The sequence below is a fragment of the Rhipicephalus sanguineus genome, chromosome 11 (assembly GCF_013339695.2).
Source record: "Rhipicephalus sanguineus isolate Rsan-2018 chromosome 11, BIME_Rsan_1.4, whole genome shotgun sequence".
Lineage (NCBI taxonomy): Eukaryota > Metazoa > Arthropoda > Arachnida > Ixodida > Ixodidae > Rhipicephalus > Rhipicephalus sanguineus.
In genome coordinates, this window is record NC_051186.1 from 95,750,375 (window position 1) to 95,772,289 (window position 21,915).

The following is a 21,915-nucleotide window of genomic DNA, read 5'->3' on the forward strand; positions in this document are numbered from 1 at the left end:
GTTTTACCGAATTGTAAAACCACTTCAGCATCCCTTTAAGTCTGCGTCAATGCCCCGGCGATGGCGTTTTCCTATCCCTTCGCTAGCTCCGACAGACGAATTAGCCCTCCGGCGACGTCAACGGGCAAGCAAGCGCTAGCGTTCCAGGCGTGCAGGCGCCTCTGCGTACGTGGCGTGAATATAAACCTTCATTTGTGATTCAGTGGCGCGCTTTGTTGACCTATCTTGTTATTTACTCGACCTGTAGCGCCCCCTTTACACATATTTTGGTACTTTGAGCTTTACGCCAGGCTACGGCTTGATGCGATAGCCCGGGCCTTTAAAGTGCTCCGCACTTAGAACATCACTAGCCCACGTGGCTAAAGAATACTTCCTGGAGCTGAAATGGGTGCGCTGTGGGCCATCTTTAGCAGCATGAATTGTGGAGGGTTCTTCATCATGTGTTACTACAAAATCTTCGCGTCTCAAAAAAAAATGAAATATATCTCGTCAAGGAGGGCGGAGTGCACTGATGCACGAACCATACAACGTTGTCGTATTTCTTTCTAGCCTGGACGTTAACAATCAGGCTAGCATATCTAAACAAGGGAGCGGCTACAGTTTGTCGTCTGCTAACACTCTTCTAGGAGGTTTTCCTGGCATGCGCTTGGTCGCATGGCATTCTATGGGCATTCTGAATAGAGCCACATCTGTAATTATTGCTTTTAAGTGCAGTTGTCTTACCTTTATAATATTGGAATTTGTCGGCGGCGGCGCCAGTTTTGACGACGGCGGCGGCGGTCGTCGTGTAGAACCGCCGCCCTCTACTGCCGACAGAGACATGAGGTTGAAAGCGAGCAAAAAGCTCAAGCCCCACAGTGCCATATCGCTGTTCTTTCTTTTAGAGCAGTCGTTTGACTTGCGAGACTCGTGGGAGAGCGTTATATATGCATCTGCTACGGTCATTATCACTGACAGCTGCTTATGTTTATGCAGATACGTCATCAGACATTTCTACTGTTAAAGGTAAAGATCATGCACTTTGTGTAGGGATCATACAGTGATGGGGTCGTGACGTGGACGAAGACAACAGCCGGCGTGGTCAAGATGAAACTCTTTATTTGGACGACCTTCTGGCCGGGAAATGAAAACTCAAACTACAGCAATACACGCTGTACACTGATAGCGACGAACTGGGCGTCGGCCGTCGAAAAAACTGACAAGCGGTGAAGCGCGTCGGTATTTATACATGTGGCGTCGAATATTCCAGCGTTATCGCTGGTTGCCGCGTAAGCTCTAGAATAAGCTCGAGTGTTCGCGTCTTGCGCGCAATCTTTACAAAACGATCTACAATAATCGGGAAGATTCTCGAACAATGAGGCGCGGTTTGCGCTGAGCGTTGCTGACAGTCTTTGTAGGCGAAAACTGAGAACAGCAAAGGTGATAATAAGAAACGCACGTGGCAATACACTTTTGTGCAGAACTACCTACACTGCTGACACGAATGCTGCTTGTGCGTATGGTTTATGCGCTATGGGGCGCATAACATCGTATTGTAGTCAACATTCGCTTTGTCTGGTGTATAGGATGTTACCTTCATTGAAGATGCGCTAACGCTCAGCGCATTCACGTCCCACACCGATAATGCGGCGGATGCTTGAGGTATATCAACATAGAAGCGCCCATGAACATAGGCGTATCTACCGGGGGGGGGGAGGCAAGGGGGGCGCTAGCACCTCCACTGAAAAATGTAAGGGGGCGGAGACCGCCCCACTTTCGACAGTGGTTATTATCGGCTGAAAACTGGGAAACTTACAAGTCAGGCAAAAATTTTACTTCACACAGCAATAATGTAATTATGTAATAACATTTGTCCTGCGATTCTGCTCTGACGACTGTCTTCCGTGTGACAAGACCACGCACTGTAGGCTACCTAAGGTGCGGGCTGCCTATTCCACGCTTGCGCGTCTTTCGCTAGAGCATTGCAGAGGAGGCTATCGCTCAGCAGGGGCACTATAACGTTACAGCAATGTGTCATGATTTTATTTTGTTCTGCCTTGCCTAAAATTCAAGTAATAATAGGTGAAGCAGATATAGGAGGGAACCAGTAAACGTTAAATAGCCCGATGCAACGCTCCCCTTTTTCGGGAAAATCAGTTTATTTCTTTGAAAACGAATAGCATCGCCACTGCTCCATACCCAAGCTGCTGTGAGTTGAGTGTGGAGAAGTGTCCAGTATTTTACTGGTGCCTAGCCAAGATAGCTAAAGTACATTCCCACTTTAGTCTCCGATTAGCGTGCATCGCTTGGCTTATAATATGGTAGCCTGTAGTGGTCGTTGCGGCTAGTAACAAGGCAGTGGACTCGAGCACATTGAGAACCTAGCTTTGAAGTTTGCCCCTTTAATTGATCTACCTCACCAGGGAGATGATCAGCGTCCACGGTTTTCTGGACTAAGGCTGCCCACATGCAAAGAATTGTTTCTGTTCCTAATAATGGTTATTTCTCTCTCTACCTCTTTGTCAGCAACGATGAGTTCGCAGAGAGTTGTACACGCGCAAAAACAGCTCTACATCGTTATACTACAACTGGAAGTATCTATTAATCTATCACTATCAATCAACCAATCAATCAATCAATCAATCAGGATTTATTTTCAGCTCCAAAAACACTCAATGAAGCTTGGTGGGTACAGACGGCAAAGCCGTAAATCAGGCTTGACAGGGTCCATAGCCGTGGGCTTGGGAAACAGGGGCAGTTCTCTTCAATGAAACATCATAAATAAACTAGTAACTGAAAAAGGCAATAATGTAGGTCTGTATGCAACAGCGTATGAAAGAAAATATGTACACAATAAAGAGAAAAGAAAAAGACACTGGCGTACATCAGATTGAGATGCACTCGATACACATACTATTATCATTAGGGTGTGTCCAGATAAGATCGAACACGAGGTCCCGGTCACCATTCCTGATTTTGATTAAATTTACTGTAGGTCTAGGCATTACACACAGAACAATGGTTTCGCAGTTAGTTCTGCGAAAAAAATTTTGTTCGCCTGAAAAGAAAAGATACAAATTTTGATCGCAAAACACTTTTCCGCCAATTTCGCGATTTCTGAATTTTGAACGCACCTAGGGAAATAAATGGTGCACTTCTTCGTCACAATATTTATTCCCCTTAAAGAACTAGTGAAATACAATCTTATGAGTCTGTTATTTTCCTTGCTTGTCGAATCACTTTTGAAAAAAAATCACAAACTTGGCAAATCGCACAATATACCTGTATTTCAGGAATTTATTGTTGCAAGCAAGTTAAAATGAGGATAACAAAAATCGGTACACGTTACGTTTGATACTATCGTTCTGTTTTAAAATAAGTTGCGTGGTTTTATCGCGCTTCATTTTACTCGATAATTGGGCTCAAACCTAAGTGATTTACCAAAAACGCCGAAATTTGAAAGTGAATTTCCCAAAAAGGACATTAAATTTTTTTTTTAAATCCGTCCGATGGAAGTCATGGACGTCATCTACCATACTGAGGAAAAGAACGTTGCATTATTTTGGTTGCTTACAAGTTATAGTGCGTCAAATGTGACCATGCGTCCTAGCGGCCGCGTCGTTCGTTGTGTGCTGAAACTCGGATACGAGTTCTTCAAAATACTTGTACGTGACGTAATCACAAATCAGCAGCTCCACACCAACAAATGTGCAGCCAGGTCTCATGGTTCATCAAGCTTTGTCTTGCGATGAGCCGCTTGACAAACCCGCCGCAGCGGCCGCTCGATGCTGCGGGCACTCACATTACATGAGTGCCGCTTCGACTGCGGATGAGCCCCGCTTGCGCGCCAAACTACGCTCAGAGGACGAACGAGAGACGAAATGCATAACTGTGAAATATAAAGGCTGTTAAGTGCCAACAAATCGCATATTATTCAATGAAAACTCTGCCGGCAATTTCCCAGCGAGCACCTCCAGTAGTGCGCTCATGTTTTGCTTTCTCTGTTCTGATGGCCTAAAGATAATTAGGATCGTTTTATGAGCAACATATGACACAAAAGAAAGCAATTGACAGCTAAAGAAAGCTGTCATACGTGCTTCCGATGGTCGAACAACTCAAACTGCAGTTGTTCTTCATCCCGTGCCAGAACACTTGTGCCAGCCGGCCGTGAAAAGAAGTGTGTCTAAATCTATTGCTTCATTAAAGAACCACTTTTACAATACGTGTATTGTTGTGCGTCCGCAGATAGAATATTCAACGCAATTTGAGCGTTTATTACGATATTTTGTTGCTTCGGACATAACAGAAGGAAAAAAGATACATGCGCGCTCTATTGAAAGCGCCCACTGGGAAATTGCCGGCAGAGTTTTTGTTGCGCAGTACGACATCTTTTGGCCCTTAACTGCCTTTAACTTTCACAGTGATGCATTCCTTCTCTCGTTTGTCCTCTGAACGTAGTTTGGCGCGCAAGCGGAGCTCATCCGCAGTCGAAGCAGCACTCATGTAATGTGAGTGCCCGCAGCATCGAGCGGCCGCTGCTGCGGGTTTGTGAAGCGGCTGATCGCAAAGCAAAGCTTGTTGAACCATGACACCTGGCTGCACATTTGTTGGTGTGGAGCTCCTGATTTGTGATTATGTCACGTACAAGTATTTTTAACAACTTATATCCGAGTTTCAGCACATAACGAACGACGCGGCCGCTAGGATGGCATGGTCACACTTGACGCACTATAGCTTGTTAGCATCCAAAATATTGCAACGTTTTTTTTTTCTGCAGAATGGTAGATCACGTCCTTGACTTCAATCAGAGGGATCTTAAAAAAATTAAAAATGGCCGTTTTGAGAAAATCATTTTCAAATTTCGGTGTTTTTGGTAAATCACTCACGTTTCAGCCCAATTATCGAGTAAAACGGAGCGGGATAAAACCACGCAAATTATTTTAAAAGAGAGCGAAGGTATCAAAGTTAATATGTACCGATTTTTATTATCTTCACTTTGACTTGCTTGCAAGAAGAAATTCCTGAAATACAGGTATTTTGTGCGATTTGTCAAGTTTGTGATGCATTTCTTCAAAAGTGCTTCGACAAGCAAGGGCAATAATAGACTGATAAGACTATATGTCACTTGTTTTTTACGGGAAATAAATATTGTGACGGAGAAGTGCACCGTTTTTTCCCTAGGTGAGCTCAAAATCAGGAAACCGCGAAATTGGCAGAAAAGTGCGTTTTGCGGCCAAAATTTGTAGATTTTTTTTCAGGCGAACAAAACTTTTTTTCGCTAAACTAACTGCCAAACTATTGCTATGGGTGTAATGCCTAGACCTACAGTAAATTTCATCAAAATCAGGAATGGTGAGCGGAACCTCGTGTTCGATCTTATCTGGACACACCCATCACACAGATGCGAATTAATTACGCGGAAGTGTTACGTATGTTACTCGGAATCATTAAGTAGTAACGGTAAATGGTATTTTAACATCTGAGCTCCGGAATTTGTTCGCGTTCTGGGCAACCTCCAGACTTCACGGCCCTGTAAGTGAGCACACGTTCAGCGTGACTTAGCCCAGACAATTCTGTGAAAATTATGTTGTTATTTTTCGCAGCCGATGTGTAGCGCTTGTTTGAGATTGTGCGACAAAACGTTCATTCACTAGAAATAAGTTCAGAGCCTTGAAAATTGGTTCCGTGTGTGCGTCGTATGCGACACTAACGGTGTTTCGAATGGCTTTCTTTTGGAGTTTGTGTAATTTCTAGATGTTGGTTTTGGTGATAGTGCCCCAGACTAAGTAACAATAATATATATGAATCCATCTCGCCCCCTGCTGTAAGCAGCCGCTACAAATGTGATTGAAGGGCAGCCTTCTTAAATTACGTTCAGAAAGAGACACTGTCTGGCTATTCCGAAAAAATGAGTTATTGTTCAGCACAGTAATGTGCTGCTTATTGCGCACACTTCATTTTAACGCCGCGAGTGTTCGCAGACATGTCTCGTAACAAGGAGGTGATTTTATGACAAATTGAAAAAAATGGACGAATAGCAAGGAACCAATGACAAACAGTACGCCGTATTGAAAATAGTTCATTATTATTATTTTTTACGCAGTCATGCGTAAGCGGTAATTAGGCGTTGGATCACTTACGCGTCGTTTTACGAGCAGGTGCTGTGAGCATGACCCAGAAAATGTCGACCACTCGTTCACAGCTAACAACGTACACCGAAGGAAACAATGCGATGTACTTTAATGTTATAATCGCTCACATGTTTTGAAGGAAAATTTGAGCTTACACAGTTTACGTAGGCTATTTACCTGGAGGAACCGGAGGGGAGGAGTATAGGGCCAATTCACCGCTTTTCCGTCCACCCCCCAGCCAAGCTGGGAAAAGTAGGAGGAGGGCAAGGAACACCTAGTATATAAATCCGTAGTTATTTATAATCCTATAACTTATAATCTTATAACAGGCATGCACTGAGAACCGAAGCTAGGCTAGCAATTGAGAAGGCGACGCGCATGGGGCCGACTACGCTATCGAGTTCTACTCTTGAAGGCCAAGCTCAAGCGTCCTCTAAGCTTTTTTTCAAACACGATAGTCTTTCTTGTGAACTTAAACGCAAAAATGTTGGTCTGTCTGTCTGTCTGTCTGTCTGTCACACGATTCAGCCACCCCGCCAAAGTTTAAGCACTTGCTGAATGCCCAGCCATCCTGAACTGGTAGCTGGGTTCATACTTGTGAGTATTGCCGATCAAAAAGCAAATATTACGCATATCTGATGCGCAGCATCAATACGTAAGTATTTGTTGGTGTGTTCCTTTTCTAGAAAATACATAGATACTTAATTCTAACGAACCTAGTGTTTCTTAGGCAGCACTGAAAATGCGACGCTATGCACGAAAAAGCCCACCCATCTGGCCAAAGTTTAAGCACTTGGTGAGCGCCCAGCCATCTTGCACTGGTAGCAGCGTTCATACTTGTGAATATTGTCGATCAAAAAGCAAGCATTACGCATATCTTAGGTGCAACATCAGTACGTAAATATTAGGTAGTGTGTTTCTTTACAAGAAAATACATAGATGCGTAATTCTCAAAACGCTAGTGTTTCTTAGGCTGCGCAGAAAATGCTAGCGTTTCTTTGGCTGCGCTGAAACGGCGCAGAAACGGCCGGGACAAAAAGAACGCCCGGCTGAACACTACCGCCTTTGCACGACATTTCCAGTGAAGCAACAAATACGCAGCCAATATTTTTTTTCGTGATAACGATCGGTAGGGTCCCTATAAAAAATATGCTGGGTCCCAACACAATGTTTTAAATTCGAAGCGTTTCTTAGCGAACTTCTAAGACTTTCAGCGTATCTATCTATCTATCTATCTATCTATCTATCTATCTATCTATCTATCTATCTATCTATCTATCTATCTATCTATCTATCTATCTATCTATCTATCTATATCCGCCTAGGAATTTGTGCTCTCGTGCTCGTATTGTTAATGAGATGTATACCAAAATTTGTATGGCGTGACGAGACTGTACGACAAACGTAACTGACAAGTGCTATCGCACAAATCGTGCCACACATGTCATGTACAGCAGGATTCACATGACATGGTCTCGGGGCGCTCACGGCTATTTAATTACACAGATATACTCCAAAATGGGTACGACGAGACATTTCTATGCGGTGAACATCATTAACAGGCATTAACATGAAAATCATGAAATGCATGTCATGCCCACCATGACATACATGCCCTGCTCATTCATTCATTCACTCATTCATTCATTCATTTTTATTTTCTTAAGGACCTCCGAAATGGTATTATACAAGGGGAGGGTTAATATACAATCAGTTGCGTTGTCACAATGATCAATGTGATCATAATGATGCTGTTGCTAGCCGGCAATATTGCCGGCTGGGGTCATTATTCACACCACCATCGATAGTACTGTCTCGTGGTTGTGACGGTGATGAATGCTGCAGTAACATTGAGAAATACGGAGCTCTTTATTTGGGGGAACTTGTGCCCAGAAAATCAGAACACGAAATACAAGCCATACACTTTGCGCAGTGAGAGCGGCGACAACAGTCGTCGGCCGTCGAGCGATCTGATCATCGGTTTAATGCGCCGTCCTTTATATATCAGTCATAACCCCTTCCAGGGTTAGCGCTGCAGTGCTCGCGTAAGCTCTCGAATAAACTTGACTATTCGCGTCCGGCGTGTAATCTTAACCGAATAATCTAAAAAATTCGTGAAGCTTCTCAAATATTACGGCGCGGTGTGCGTCAAACGTTGCTAACAAACTTTGTGGGCGAAATCCGAATAAATCAAAACGAAGTTGTGAACAGGCGGAACAGCAATATCGCTAGTAATAATAACGATCGTACTACTGGTTACACCACTCACAGTTGGTCGAGAGTAGTACTATGGATATTTTGCTTACACTATCGATAGTTTTAAAAAAACTATAGATGCTGTCGATAGTCAATTTGGCGATAGTTCTACATCACTACGTGCTGGGCATGTTTTACATGAAATGCTCGCGGTGCGCTCGAGGTCGTTTCGCTAGTTTGATATTCACCAAAATTGGTATTGCGTGACGTGACTGCACGACGAACATAAATGAAAGGTGGTAGCGTGACAATCATGACATGCTTGTCATTTAGAACATGATATACATGCCACGCTCATGCTCTGCTCGCGGCTGTTTCGCTAGCTTGTTATACAGCAACAATGCTATTCCGCGACGCGTGTGTATGATGAACACAAATGGAAGGTGGTAACACGACAATCATGAGACGCATTTCATGTGCAGCATTATTTACATGCCCCGTTCATGGAGCGCTCGCAGCAATTTCACTGACTTGGTGTACCCCAAAATTGGCCCATCGTGATGTGACTGTATGACGAACATAAATGACAGGTCGTAACATGAAAATCGTCACATGAATGTCATGTGGAACATGAGTTACATGTCCTGCTCAGAGTGCGCTCACGGCGATTTCGCTAGTTTGATATAGACCAAGGTTGGTATCGCATGACGTGATTGTACGACGAACATAAATGACAGGTGGCAACATGACAATCATGATATGCAAGTCGTGTAGGACATGACTTACACTCCATCCTCATGGTGCGCTCGCGGCCGTCCCGCTAGCTTGATATACACCAAAATTGGTTGTACGTGACCTCATTGTATGACGAATATAAATGGCAGGTGGCAACATAACTGATATGCATGTCGTCTAAGGCATAATTGACATGTCTTGCTCATGGTGTGCTGGCGGCCGTTTCGCTAGCTTGATATGCACCATAACTGCCATTGCGTGACGTGACTGTATGGTGAACACTAATGCCAGCAGGTGCTGACATGGCACTAATGATATGCATTTCGTGTACAGCGTGATTTACATGCTACGCTCATGGTGCGCTGCCGGCCGTTTCCCAAGCTTGATATACACCAAAACAGGTATTGCATGACGTGACTGTATCTGGTACATAAGCGACCGGTCATAATACGCAAATCATAACATGCGTGCTATCTACGACATGATTTACATTACACAGCCTTGGTGTGCTTCCGGCTGTTTTAGTAACTGGATATAAACCAAATTGGTATGGTATGACAAATTCTTCGTAGCGGCTGTAGCAGGTTCGCTTGGCTAAATTTAATTCTACTGTTATATTTAAAGTTATTATTGTTAAAGCGCTTTCTTTTGTTTAAAAGGTTTATATGTTATTTGACTGCGATAGCAACTGTGTCCAACTGTGATAATGTTAATTTATGTGTTAAAAAGAACCTGTGAACATAAGTGCGGTTGAAATGTGTTCACTTCGTGTTCTTTTCTATGTTCATAAGTGAACTGTGTGATTATTTCTAACGTGCATATTTATAGTGGCATGTACTCTAAATAAAGATTTTTAATGGAACCTTTCGTCGGTCTTTGCTCGCTCACGCATCTGCTGGCAACTCGTTTACACATATACGCTTGTTGCCGAAAGACATGTGCTTGTAGGCAGTGTTAGAATGTTAACAGAATGCGTAACCACCGCAGTGGCCTAATGGATACGTTGCTCCGCTGTTGACCCAAAAGACAGGGGTTCGATCCTGGCCGTTGCGGCCGCATTTTGACGGAGAAGAATCCCTAGAGACCAGTGGTCTAAGTTATTCATAGTCTTCAGTACGCCGTCCTGAGCTGCCGTGCTACGTTAATCCCAATAAAGCAGCCAACAAACCGATAATTAACAGATTAACAGATCATGATTTAATAGAATGATTGTAACCAAATATTAACAGAGTGCATGAAACACAGGTAACTAGATGGTTCACAGAAGGCTTACGGACAGCCCTTCTTTTGAGAGAACGCTACCCGGGTGCCTATTGAACATTGTTGATATTGGGTTACTACGAAGCCACCAGAGAGCCTTTTAACATGATTCTGTTCAAAGTTTGTGGCCAATTGCAGCCAGAGCTTTGACAGTGTGTTGGTATGGTAGTCTCAATACGGTTGGTAGACACTCTGTTGGTAGGTTCTAGTAACAATTGTCTTTAGTCAGTCAAGTTAAGGCTACCAGAAATATCAGTAAGAGAACTTCCAGATCAGATGCTGTGCCATGTCTTCTTCGGAAAGGATCCAGCTGGATAGTGGAGGCTGACATAGCGTAAGGCCACAATGTGTGGGATCCGCTGGAATTTTTAACAGCGAAGATGTTTAAGTTTCGGCCTTTTCCGGCGTCATTTGCAAAAAAAACAAAAACACAGAAAAGCGCCACGCCTGCCCGAACGACGCCACACACTCACAGCAAAAGCTTTCTTTCACAGAAAAAGCGCGTAGCAAATATATTTCTACAGCCCGTTGCAAACGCTCTTGGGGCGACTACGGCGAGTACAGTTGCAAATTACCCACAGCACCATCAAACATTATAATTTTGCGAAGTGACGTAATACCAACAGTGTGATTATTCAACAGTCCGCGGAAAAGCGAGGTACCCAGTGCGCGTTCGTAAGACATTATGCGAACATTGTTGTTTGACCGATGAGGCTAAAGTATTATGGCTGAGCTTCTTTTGTAATGGGTGGGCAGCTTTAAACCAGGTACTCGTTACTTCATTCGCGTTGTGTAACATCTGGTTGTTATTTGCCTCTTTACCACGCTACATTACACCTGTTAACGTGATTAGTTAGCTGACATGGCACCCGTATTGGATCTTTTTACAAAGTAATTTGAAGCACCGGTGCGGTTGTGTGGTAGAATACTCGACTGCCACGCAGAAGGCTTGGGTCAAATCCGGCCCAATCTTGGATACATTTTTCGCACAGTGCGTGATAGCAGTTACGGAACAACGACACGAAAATGGGCTGTTGTGATCTCATAAATGATTTCGCTGCAAAACTCGGCGGGCATTCTCCACAGAAGGTATGTATGTACCAAGCAGCTCTTAACATAGCATAGCCACACGTAGTAAAAGTACGCAGCGTACAAGTTGGGCAGGTTCGTCAGGCTTCATCTTGGTCAACGTGCGTGGTGGGCTTTCACATGAAGAAGGAAGTGCGACAAAATAGCGCAGCTTAACAACTGGTTTACTGAAACGTGAAATGAGCCTTTTTATCAGCCTCGGCCCACATGACATGTTCCCCTGGGGGTCGAAATGAAACATCTCAAATTCACGAAAAGAAAACATATGTGATGTGCCACAAACAAACGTGGAAAAAGACACGATTTACATGACAAAGAATAAGCAGGTGAGACAATTACCATCGGCTGGTTGAGAAGGAATATGCGTACCTGTGCTCCACGTGCCACATAGCCGGCTGGCCTACGCGTGATTCATTACCTCGTGCATGGGTTTGGTCATGCACATCGTGTCGCTTTTCGTACTTTTTTCATGGCTTTGACATGTAATTTTTACGTGGCTTTTAGACGCCACATTTTTAGCTCCTAGGGAGACATGTCATGCGGGCTGAGACTGTTAACAGCTACGATGTAAGAGGGCACAAAGACGACGGCAGACTCGGAGAGAGAGACACTCGCAGAAGGTGCGTGTCTGTCTCTCCTTCTCCGTCGTCGTCTTAGCGCATTTTATCTCGTATAAATTGTCCAGTCAGACATTGTTAAAAAGGCTGATTCATGTTTTACTAAACCCGGTTGTTAGCCTCCGCAGACCCACCACGCAGTATGACCAAAGGTCGCTTCGAGTTGACTGCATCGGAAGCACAAGTTCAACAGGCGCAGTAGCTTCCTTCTTGTCTTGCTTGTACCGCGTCCACCCTCTCCACTGGGTGCCTTGTTTTGTCCAGGCGCAAGGTAGCCTCAACTCGCTCAAGAGGAGGTGCAAAGAAGTGCAGCATGGCGTGTGCCCCTTCCTCCTCCCGAGCTTAGAGCATAGGCCACTGCGTATTGTCGTTCAGGGCGTGCAAAAGCAAGTTAAAACTGCTCAACCCGACGGGTAATTTTAGCCACGTCTTTTCGGCAGCTATTAAGGCGGATCTTTTTACATGTCTCGGGGGCAGAAAATCAACCGTAGTTGACGGCAATACCAACTGTAGAAAAAAAAGTTATAAAATCTCGTGGCGCATTTCGCGAGCTGCGTTGGCAGTTCGCCTTTGCGAAATCGTGATCCCGAGGCGATAGGAATGTTGAAAAAAGACTGCTGAGTTTAAAAATGTATTCATCATGCGAACGTGTGTATGTGTCTTAATGTATTCCAGGAATTGTTACATTCGTGCTCTAGGCTAGTATGAAGAAAAGTGGCGACGTCAGTAAAACCTTTTGAACACAAGTTTGCGAGCGTACACATTCCTGGCTAATTGAACTTTCGCTTTAAGTCGATGTAGCATCGCTCAAAGGACCCCGGATATTTTCATTTTTTTTCTTGTTGTATTACCTCGCACGCACCTTCATAGAAGGCCGAAACCGGTGGAATTCTCTATTGAACCAGTAGAACGTCTCTCTAGATAGTCAGAACAGTCTCTTGAAGTCACACTCGTCGAACCCTCCGACAACTTTCTCGTACCCGGCAACACGAGTTCACGTACCGACGCCCAGGCGACCAAAACACATACACCGTCAAAGTCCTCCTCCTCGGAGTCACTATGAGGGTCGCCGTTGTCAGAATCGTTGTTACTGCAGAGTCGGGGAGTTTCATGCGGCAGCTACGAAGACCGCGGCAGTGTTTCGGTAAACAAGTGCCGCAATACATGCCGCGTCGGCTGTTCAACCAATACGGGACGCACTTGCGACTTCGTTTTGGTGACACCCGCTGCGTGGTAGCGTCGCGGCTGCATCGGCACTCGCTTAATCACAGCTGTGCACTCACAGCAGCCCATGGCACAGCCACGCCACTTTCCAGAACTATTGCAGGCAGTGCAAGGCAAATCGAAGGGACCTCAAGATGCATTGTGTGACGTGGTCGTGACATTGAACAAGGTACCAGTCGGCAGGTTCAAGACGAAACTTTTAAATGCGAATGCATTTCTTAGTCGGGCTAAATCAGGCGTCGGTCGGTGTCCGCGCGCCTCTCCGCTCTCACTTCCTCTCCCATAGCAACAGCTGCGGGCGCGCGCGCTTATCCTCGCCCCTAGCAACCGGAGCAGGTGGTGCGGGCGGAGTAGCGGAGAGTGAGTGGAGAGGAGGAGGGCGCTCTGGCGAGTGAGGGCGCTCGCATCGCGGGAGCTCGGCGGAGCTCCCTCGTGTGTGGAGAGAGGGTAGAAGAGGGTAGGTGCAGTGCTTCGCCGCTCCTTCTCTCGCCATTCGCTCTCTCTCCTCCCTGCGCCACCGCCTCAATGCAGTGCGCTTGAAACGCGTTTGTAGCGTTTGTGCTGCCTTGGCACAGCCTGAAAACAGCGCGTTCTAAACGCGTTTGTTCTGCATTGAAGGCGGTGGCAACATCCCTGAGGCGATTACGAACGCACGTAGGAAGCGTTCGTTGAAAGAGGCGCCGAAAAGAGAGACACATGAGCGCGTCGATGTGTTCAGCTTTACGCTATTAAAATGACTACGCCGTGTACTCTCGGCGCAAAAAATGCATTCGCATTTCCTCACGATCCCCTTCGGGGAGGTGGGGGCATTTTTATTTGGGTGACTTGTGCCCGTCAAACGAAAGGTCAAAAGTGAAGCAATACACGCTGTACACTGACAGCGGCGTACAGAGCGTCGGCCGTCGACAAACTGATCTGCAGTAAGGCGCGTCGGCATTTATGCATGAGGCATCGAACATTCGTGTCTTATCGCTCGTGGCTACGTTAGCTCCAGCGTAATATGAACTCTTCACGTTTGCGCGTTCAAGCCTATAGGATGATTCCAAAATATTCAGGAAGGTTCCCAGATATTATGGGGCGGCTTGCGCAAGGCAGCGCCAACGCAGGCAAAGCATCAGTTATTATTATTATTATTATTATTATTATTATTATTATTGTTGTTGTTGTTGTTGTAAATATTACTATCGAACGTGAAGTACGATTTTTAAAAATGCGGTTCCAACTCGTGTCTGTAAATTTCGTACACTCTTAACTGTGTAACCCTTACTATCGGTGCATAAAATCACATTTATCTGTTAATTTTTAACCGCTAAGTTAGAAGGGTACATTGTAACTGATAAAAACATAAGGTGCAATGTAACGAATACAAATATAAGGTACATTGTAACTCATGTAAACGTTGGCATTATAAAGGTTACGCTGTAGTCCTTAATTTTCTAAAACCGTACGTACCCTCTAAAAACGTGTTATTTAGGGGTTACTTCAGCTACTGCTCTACATCTTTTTGTTTTGATTGCACTCCGTTTATATAGCCAACCTATAGGGTTGCTACAATTATGTTTACAACATATACACAATGTTGCACTCCAACATATTCTTTAGCATCTCGAAGTGGGCCAGCAATGTCATGTCTGCCAGTGGACTGAATTGTTCTCGCAATGGGTTCTCGTGCAGCACCTAAAATTGAGGTTTATGAAAGGATTTCCCCTTTCAATGCATTTCAATAGCACATTGAAATTGCATATAATTTGGTCGAATTGATGTTGTGTCCGTATATCTTTTCTTTTGCAGTGCCATAATTCTGCATAAGAATCTGTTGTGAGAACAAACCACTCCGATATCAAGCATCACAATAATGACCCAACTCGAGTACAAAGCATTCTAAAGTGAGACATTGTGTACATGTTCAAAAGAAGGGTCCCACCAAACCAAAGACATCCCTACAGGTAGCTGAAGTATACCTCCAAATCTAACACTTCCTTCTGTGTGTTCACTGCTTGACTGCCCTCACAAATCACCTATATAGAATGTTCGGATATTACCCGCTTGTTACCTAGGCTTTTCTTCATTGCGTGTATATATGTATATATAATATATATATATATATATATATATATATATATATATATATATATATATATATATATATATATATATATATGAAGAAGACATTCGTCGAAAAACAGAATTCGGCCGTGGGACCGGCCTTCGTCAGAATAACAGCGTGACGGTGGTGCTACAGCATATAAGCGCATACGTTTCGCTTGCATTGATCGCGTGAGCGCAAACATTATAAAAGCAAGTGCAACAATCAGACATGAAATATGTATTGGGGCCCCGTATCACATCCTACTTACAAGCAATCAATTCACGAGTCACGAGACGTGCACAACGATTGCAGGTGGTACAAGCAATAAGATCTACAGCGGTCACTTATTCAAGACACTAAGTTTCCCCGCACTCTCATTCAAACCGCCTGCGACTGTATTGAACATCAAGATGAAAAATGATTCGCGAACTTCCCTGTCATGATGTGTTCGGAAGCCACACTCCAGAATCGTGGCTTTAATGTTGTAAAACGAGCGGCCCATTGCGTTAGTATGCTTTGATATTGGAAGGTGAGGAAGTGAAGAGATGTGAGCCTTGTGGTTGTTAAACCGATATCGGAAGGGTGCTTCGGTTTCGCCTACGTATTGCATTCTATAGATTGAACATTCCGGGAGGTAAACTACATTACGTGTGTCGCAGTTATAGCCACCATTTATTTTCACGCCGAAGTTAGATGCGGTGCTGTTTGCGATAAGTGAAGTGGTCATATGGTGGCAGACTTTGCAACGAGATTTCTTTCAAGGACGGCAGCCAGTAGGTTTATTGCGTGCGCCTTTTGACGGCGTGAGTAGGTCGCGCAGATTTTGGGCTCTTCGGTACGTCACACGCGGTGGTTCTGGGAAAACTGATTTCAGTCGTTCGCTTTGTAGAAGTATGTTATGGGGCTTTCTTAAAACGGCATTTACGTGCAGCGCGGGCGTGGAAAAAGTTAGAACAAGGTTAGTGTAAGAGAAAAACGGCTCTTTATTATTGGTACTTAAAAGTGCTTTGCGGTCCTGGTTACTTGCCCTTTTGGTGGCGTCATCAATAATCTTGGAAGGGTATTTCTGTTTTGATAAAGCACTCCGAAGCTGCTCACAATTGGAATTAAAATCGGTTTGTTGGGAGCACATTCTTTTAAAACGAAGGGCCTGGCTATAGGTTACGCTGGTTTTAGAGTGCTTGACATGGTTACTATTGAAATGAAGGTACTGTTGAGTATCAGTTGGCTTTCTGTAAACATTAGTGGCGAGCTGGCCGTCACATGTCACTGTTACGTCAAGAAACTTAATAGCTTGTCCTGAGTAGGTATCAGAGAATGAAAGGGACGGATCAGCGTTGTTGAAATCGTGAATGAACGATAAGAGATGGAGTTCACCGTGCTGCAAAATCATGAATATATCGCCAAAAGAAAAGGGAGCCATCCGGCGACCTAACAGCTCGTCACTATGAGTGGGTCATAGTAGGCCTTCTGGCGCTCACCGTTGACTATGTCGCGCCTTCGACAACGCATGTTCGAAGAAGGCTCAATGGGTTCGATCAGATAATTGACCCGGGATATTTGTTCGACGACGCTATAGGGGTCTTCGTATTTCGGCAGTAGTTTTGTAGAGAGGCCAGTTGCAGTGGTAGGGACCGTGAGCCATAGGAGCGCTCCCGGGATAAACGTGGGCTTAGAAATGGTGGCGTCACCTCAAATGCTCTTCTCTCGCTCTTCTTCATGCGCCGTAAAAGTCTGAGAAGCTCGCGAAACTCTTCAGCGAGTCTGGCTGTGGTAGAAATGGGCGCACACTCTACTGGATCCGGCTTTTATGGAAGTATCGTGTCGATCGTGTGCGACGGATACCTTCCGTAAAATAAGAAAAAGGGTGAGAAACCAGTGGTGCTTTGAGGGGCGGTATTGTAGGCGTAGTTGACGAAAGGCAGAATGGCATCCCAATTTGTGTGATCGGCGGCGACGTACAATGAGAGCATGTCGCCGAGCGTGCGGCTAAAGCGTTCGGTGAGGTCATTCGTCTGCGGGTGGTAAGCAGTAGTTTTGCGGTGAACAGCATGACACTCTTTCAGAATGGCTTCGATAATTTCCGACAAGAAGACACGGCCTCGATCGCTGAGAAGCTCCTGGGGTGGACTGCGACTCTGTATGAATCGGTGTAGCAGGAAGGAGGCAACACCGCGCGCTGTAGCCGCTGAGAGGGCGGGAGTTACGGCGTATCGCGTGAGACGGTCGACTGCGACGATGGCCCAGTGGTTACCAGCCGACGTCAGAGGAAGTGCTCCATACAAATCGATGCCCGCGCGCCCGTATGTGCGGTTAGGGCAAGGTAATGTTTGTTGACCTGCTGGCGACACGTGCGTTGTATGTTTTTGGGGTTGTCAATTGAGGCACAAGCGAATGAACTTCTGCACGTAACGAAACATCCCTCGCCAGAAGTATCGTTGTCAAATGCGGTGACAAGTTTTGGATACACCAGAGTGCGCGCATTGCGGATAAAAGTGGAATGGCTCGCATATTTCAGAATGCAGTCTGCGGGGTATCACTACTAACCAAAGGGGCCGTCGGCGTTGTAATTCCGTCGGTGCAGTAGGTCGTCACTAATGGCGAAATGGTGGGCAAGTTCTTTCACGGACGTACGTTTGCGAAATTCTGCCACGAACCGAAGCTTGGTCGGATGGGGAAGGATTCCATCACTGGACGCGACGTAGCCGATTATTGTCAGCAGCCGTGCTGCAAATCCGCACTTCTTCAGATTGAGTTAAAGGCCGGCGTTGCTCAAACGCGTCAAAACATGCCGCAAACTTTGGAGATGCGTGGAGAAGTCCGGAGCGAAATCGATGACGTCGTCCAGGTAACACAAGCACGTGTGTCATTGCCAGTTGCGCAGAACTGTGTCCATCATGCGCTCTAAGGTGGCGGGCGCATTACACAGAACAAACGGCATGACGTTGAACTCGTAGAAGCCGTCGGGCGCTGTCTTCGGTCGAGCGTGATCCGCCATGGGTACTTGTCAGTACCCGGAGCGCAAATCAAGAGATGAAAAGAATTCTGTGCCTTTTAGGCTATCAATCGCGTCGTCGATTCGCGGCCGCGGATAAACATCCTTGCCAGTGATTTCGCTGAGCCGTCGGTAGTCCACACAGACCCACACGGAACCGTCCTTCTTCGCAACGAGAACAGGAGACGCCCATGGGCTGTCCGAGGGCCGAAACTCATCGCGTCGAAGCATATTGTGACGCACAGTTCAGAAAAACACACTTTAATGAACTACAGCGTGTTGGGCGAACTTGTGCCCGAGAAGAAAGCAGGAGATAACTAAAACGGAAGTCCCCGAGCAGCTCTGGAGAAGAGTCCTCTTTTTAGCTCTAAAGCTAAACCTCTTCTTCTCTTCCTCTGGTTGTGTCCCGCGTGGGTCGCGCGCAGCTGTTCTGGCCTGGGTCAAGCAGGAATGCGCTGTCGGCCACACATTTACCTTCTTTTGCATGTATGCCACAAACAATTGGGAGGGAGCACAAATCGGCCTGGGGCGTAGTTTGAAACCACCTTGTGTCATTACCCCCCTTTCAAGAGTGCATCGCCCCGATGCTGATTAGAAACGGGTTTTCAGGCGATCGTTTACAACACCTCTTGGTGACTGCAGTTGCCGTCAAGCAGTGCGGTGTCCTCGATGGTTCTTTCCCTGTCGTAGTAAGGTTTCATTCTGACGACATGCACAATTTCTGTGCGATGCCGCCGTCGTGATGAGATTTCCTGTCCCTCCGGAACAACTTCGTAATTCACGGAGCCAAGACGGCAGAGCACCCTATATGGACCAAATAGCGGCGTAGGAGATTTTCGGATAGGCCACGTACCCGTACCGAAATCCACACCCATACTCTGTCTCCCAGTGTATACTGGACGTCTCTCCGTCGCAGATTGTATCGATGCGTGTCGGCTTTCTGTTGTTGGTGAATACTATGTCTCGCCAGCTGTCTTGCTTCTTCAGCTCTTTGTATATAGTAGCTGACGTCATATTCATTCTCTGTCACATCATCAACAGGTAGCATAGCATCTAAAGTTGTGGTGACTCTCCGGCCGAAAACAAGCTGAAACGGCGCCATTCGGGTTGTCTCTTGCATTGCGGTATTATACGCGAACCTTGCATAGGGTAATATTTTATCCCATGTACGGTGCTCTATGTCCACGTACATCGACAACATATCAGCCAACGTTCTGTTCAGTCGTTCTGTGAGTCCATTTGCTTGCGGATGATATGCTGTAGTTTTCCTATGGCTGGTGTGCGTCAACTTCATAATAGACTTTATTAGGTCAGCCGTAAACGCAGTTCCTCGGTCCGTGTTGAGCACTGTAGGAGCGCCATGCCGCAGTACGATGTTGGTGACGAAGAATTCGGCCACTTCAACGGCCGTTCATCTAACAAGAGACGCTGTCTGGGCATATCGAGTCAGATAGTCGGTCGCAACTATGATCCACCGCTTCCCCGACGACGACGTAGGAAATGGGCCGATTAAGTCCATTCCCACTTGTGTGAATGGGGCCTCTGGTGGTTCTATAGGCTGAAGGAGACCTGCTGGTTTCAACGGTGGGGTCTTGCGTCTCTGGCAGTTAGGCATGTTCTGACATAGTGCTGCACAGAGCTTAGCAACTTCGGCCAGTAATATTTTGTGCGGATGCGTGCTAGAGTTCTGCTTACTCCTAAATGTCCCGCTGACGGATCGTCGTGGCAAGCCTCCAAGACCTGAGGTCGTTAAAGTGCAGGGACGACGAGCAGGAATGCCGCTGTATTGTTTTCAAAATTCCTTTTATACAGGACGTTATTGCGGAGGACGAACGCCGACAAGCCGCGGGCGAAGGCTCGTGGAACATCGCCAGAATCTCCCTGTATGAACTTTATCAATTCTAGTAGTTCCGGGTCAGGTTGCTGATGATGTGTCACCTACGATGTTGTCACAGCTCCCAAGAATGGTAAATCCTGCTCGTCGTCGGCGGAAATAGAGACAGCGGGTTCAATCGGAGCACGTGACAAGCAATCATCATCGCTGTGCTTGCGACCAGACTTATATACGACTGTGATATCGCATTCCTGTAATCGTAGGCTCCATCTTGAGATGGATCCTTGAGATTGGCCAGCCAGCATAGTGAGTGATGGTCACTTATAGCTCGAAAATGCCTGCCGTATAAATATGGTCGAAACTTGGTGATAGCCCATAGCACAGCGAGGCATTCTTTTTCCGTCGCTAGTAGTTCATCTCAGCTTTCGAAAGAGTGCGACTGGCGTAGCAATAACTCGTTCTTGTCCATTTTGCCATTGAATAAGTACGGCCCCAAGACCTGCATTACTTGCATCTCTGTGAATGTCTGTTGCCGCTTTTTCGTCAAAATGCGCAAGAACAGGATGGCTCTCAGGGCAATTCCTTAGTTCATTGAAGGCATCCTCCACTTCAGTAAGCCAAACGAAGGGCACATCTTCTTTTGTCAGCCGAGTCAGCGGTCCAGCGATTCGCGAAAAATTTTTGATGAATCATCTGTAATAGGCGCAGAGTCCTAAAAATCACCTCACGGCCTTTTTATCCGTTGGATTTGGAAATTTTGCGACGGCCTCAGTCTTCCCAGGATCTGGGCGGACGCCTTCCGCACTGATGACATGGCCGAGAAAAAGGAGTTCACGGAAGCCGAAATGGCATTTCTGCGGTTTTATCGTCAAATCTGCTGACTTGATAGCGGTGAGCACAGCCCGCATCCTTTTCACATGTAGCTCGAAGGTAGCAGAGAATACGACGACGTCGTCCAGATAAACCAGAGAAGACTGCCATTTCAGACCGGAGAGCACTATGTCCAGCATTCGCTGGAAGGTGGCGGGTGCTGAAGAAAGACCAAAGTGAAGAACCTTAAACTCGCATAAACCGTCCGGTGTCACAAACGCCGTCTTTTCGCGATCCCTTTCGTCAACTTCGATCTGCCAATACCCACTTTTAAGGTCCAGCGAGCAAAAATACTTCGCATCTCGTAGCCTATCCAGAGTGTCATCAATCCTTGGAAGAGGATAAACATCCCGTTTATTGACGGCGTTCAGTTTCCGGTTTTCAATGCCTAAACGCAAGTTCTAATCCTTTTTCTTCACAAGGACAACAGGTGAGGCCCAGGGACTTGCTGACGGCTCAATGACGTCGTCCTTGAGCATTTCTTGAACCTGACTTCCCATAGCCTCTCTTTCTTTAGGTGACACATGGTAGGGGTGTTGGTATATAGGCCTCATCGACTCATCGACAATGATGCGATGTTTGGCGACAGGTGTACGACGGACTTTGGATGACATCGAGAAGCATGCGGCGAACTTCCTTATAAGACTCTCTATTTCTTCCATTTGATGGGGCAGTTGTCCTGGTTCGATGTCGATAGCTGCTAGGACAGAGTCCACGTCTTGTAAATCAGATGTCGTGGTTTCAGAAGTGCTCAGCTCCGTAACCTGGACGAAATCATTCAGACTGGTTCCCTTTGGGATGTGTTGTATCTCATTTCCAAAGTTAGTAAGCAAAACGCTGGTACATCCGCTACACAGCTGAACAAGGCCTCGTGCCATGCAGATACCTTTTTGAAG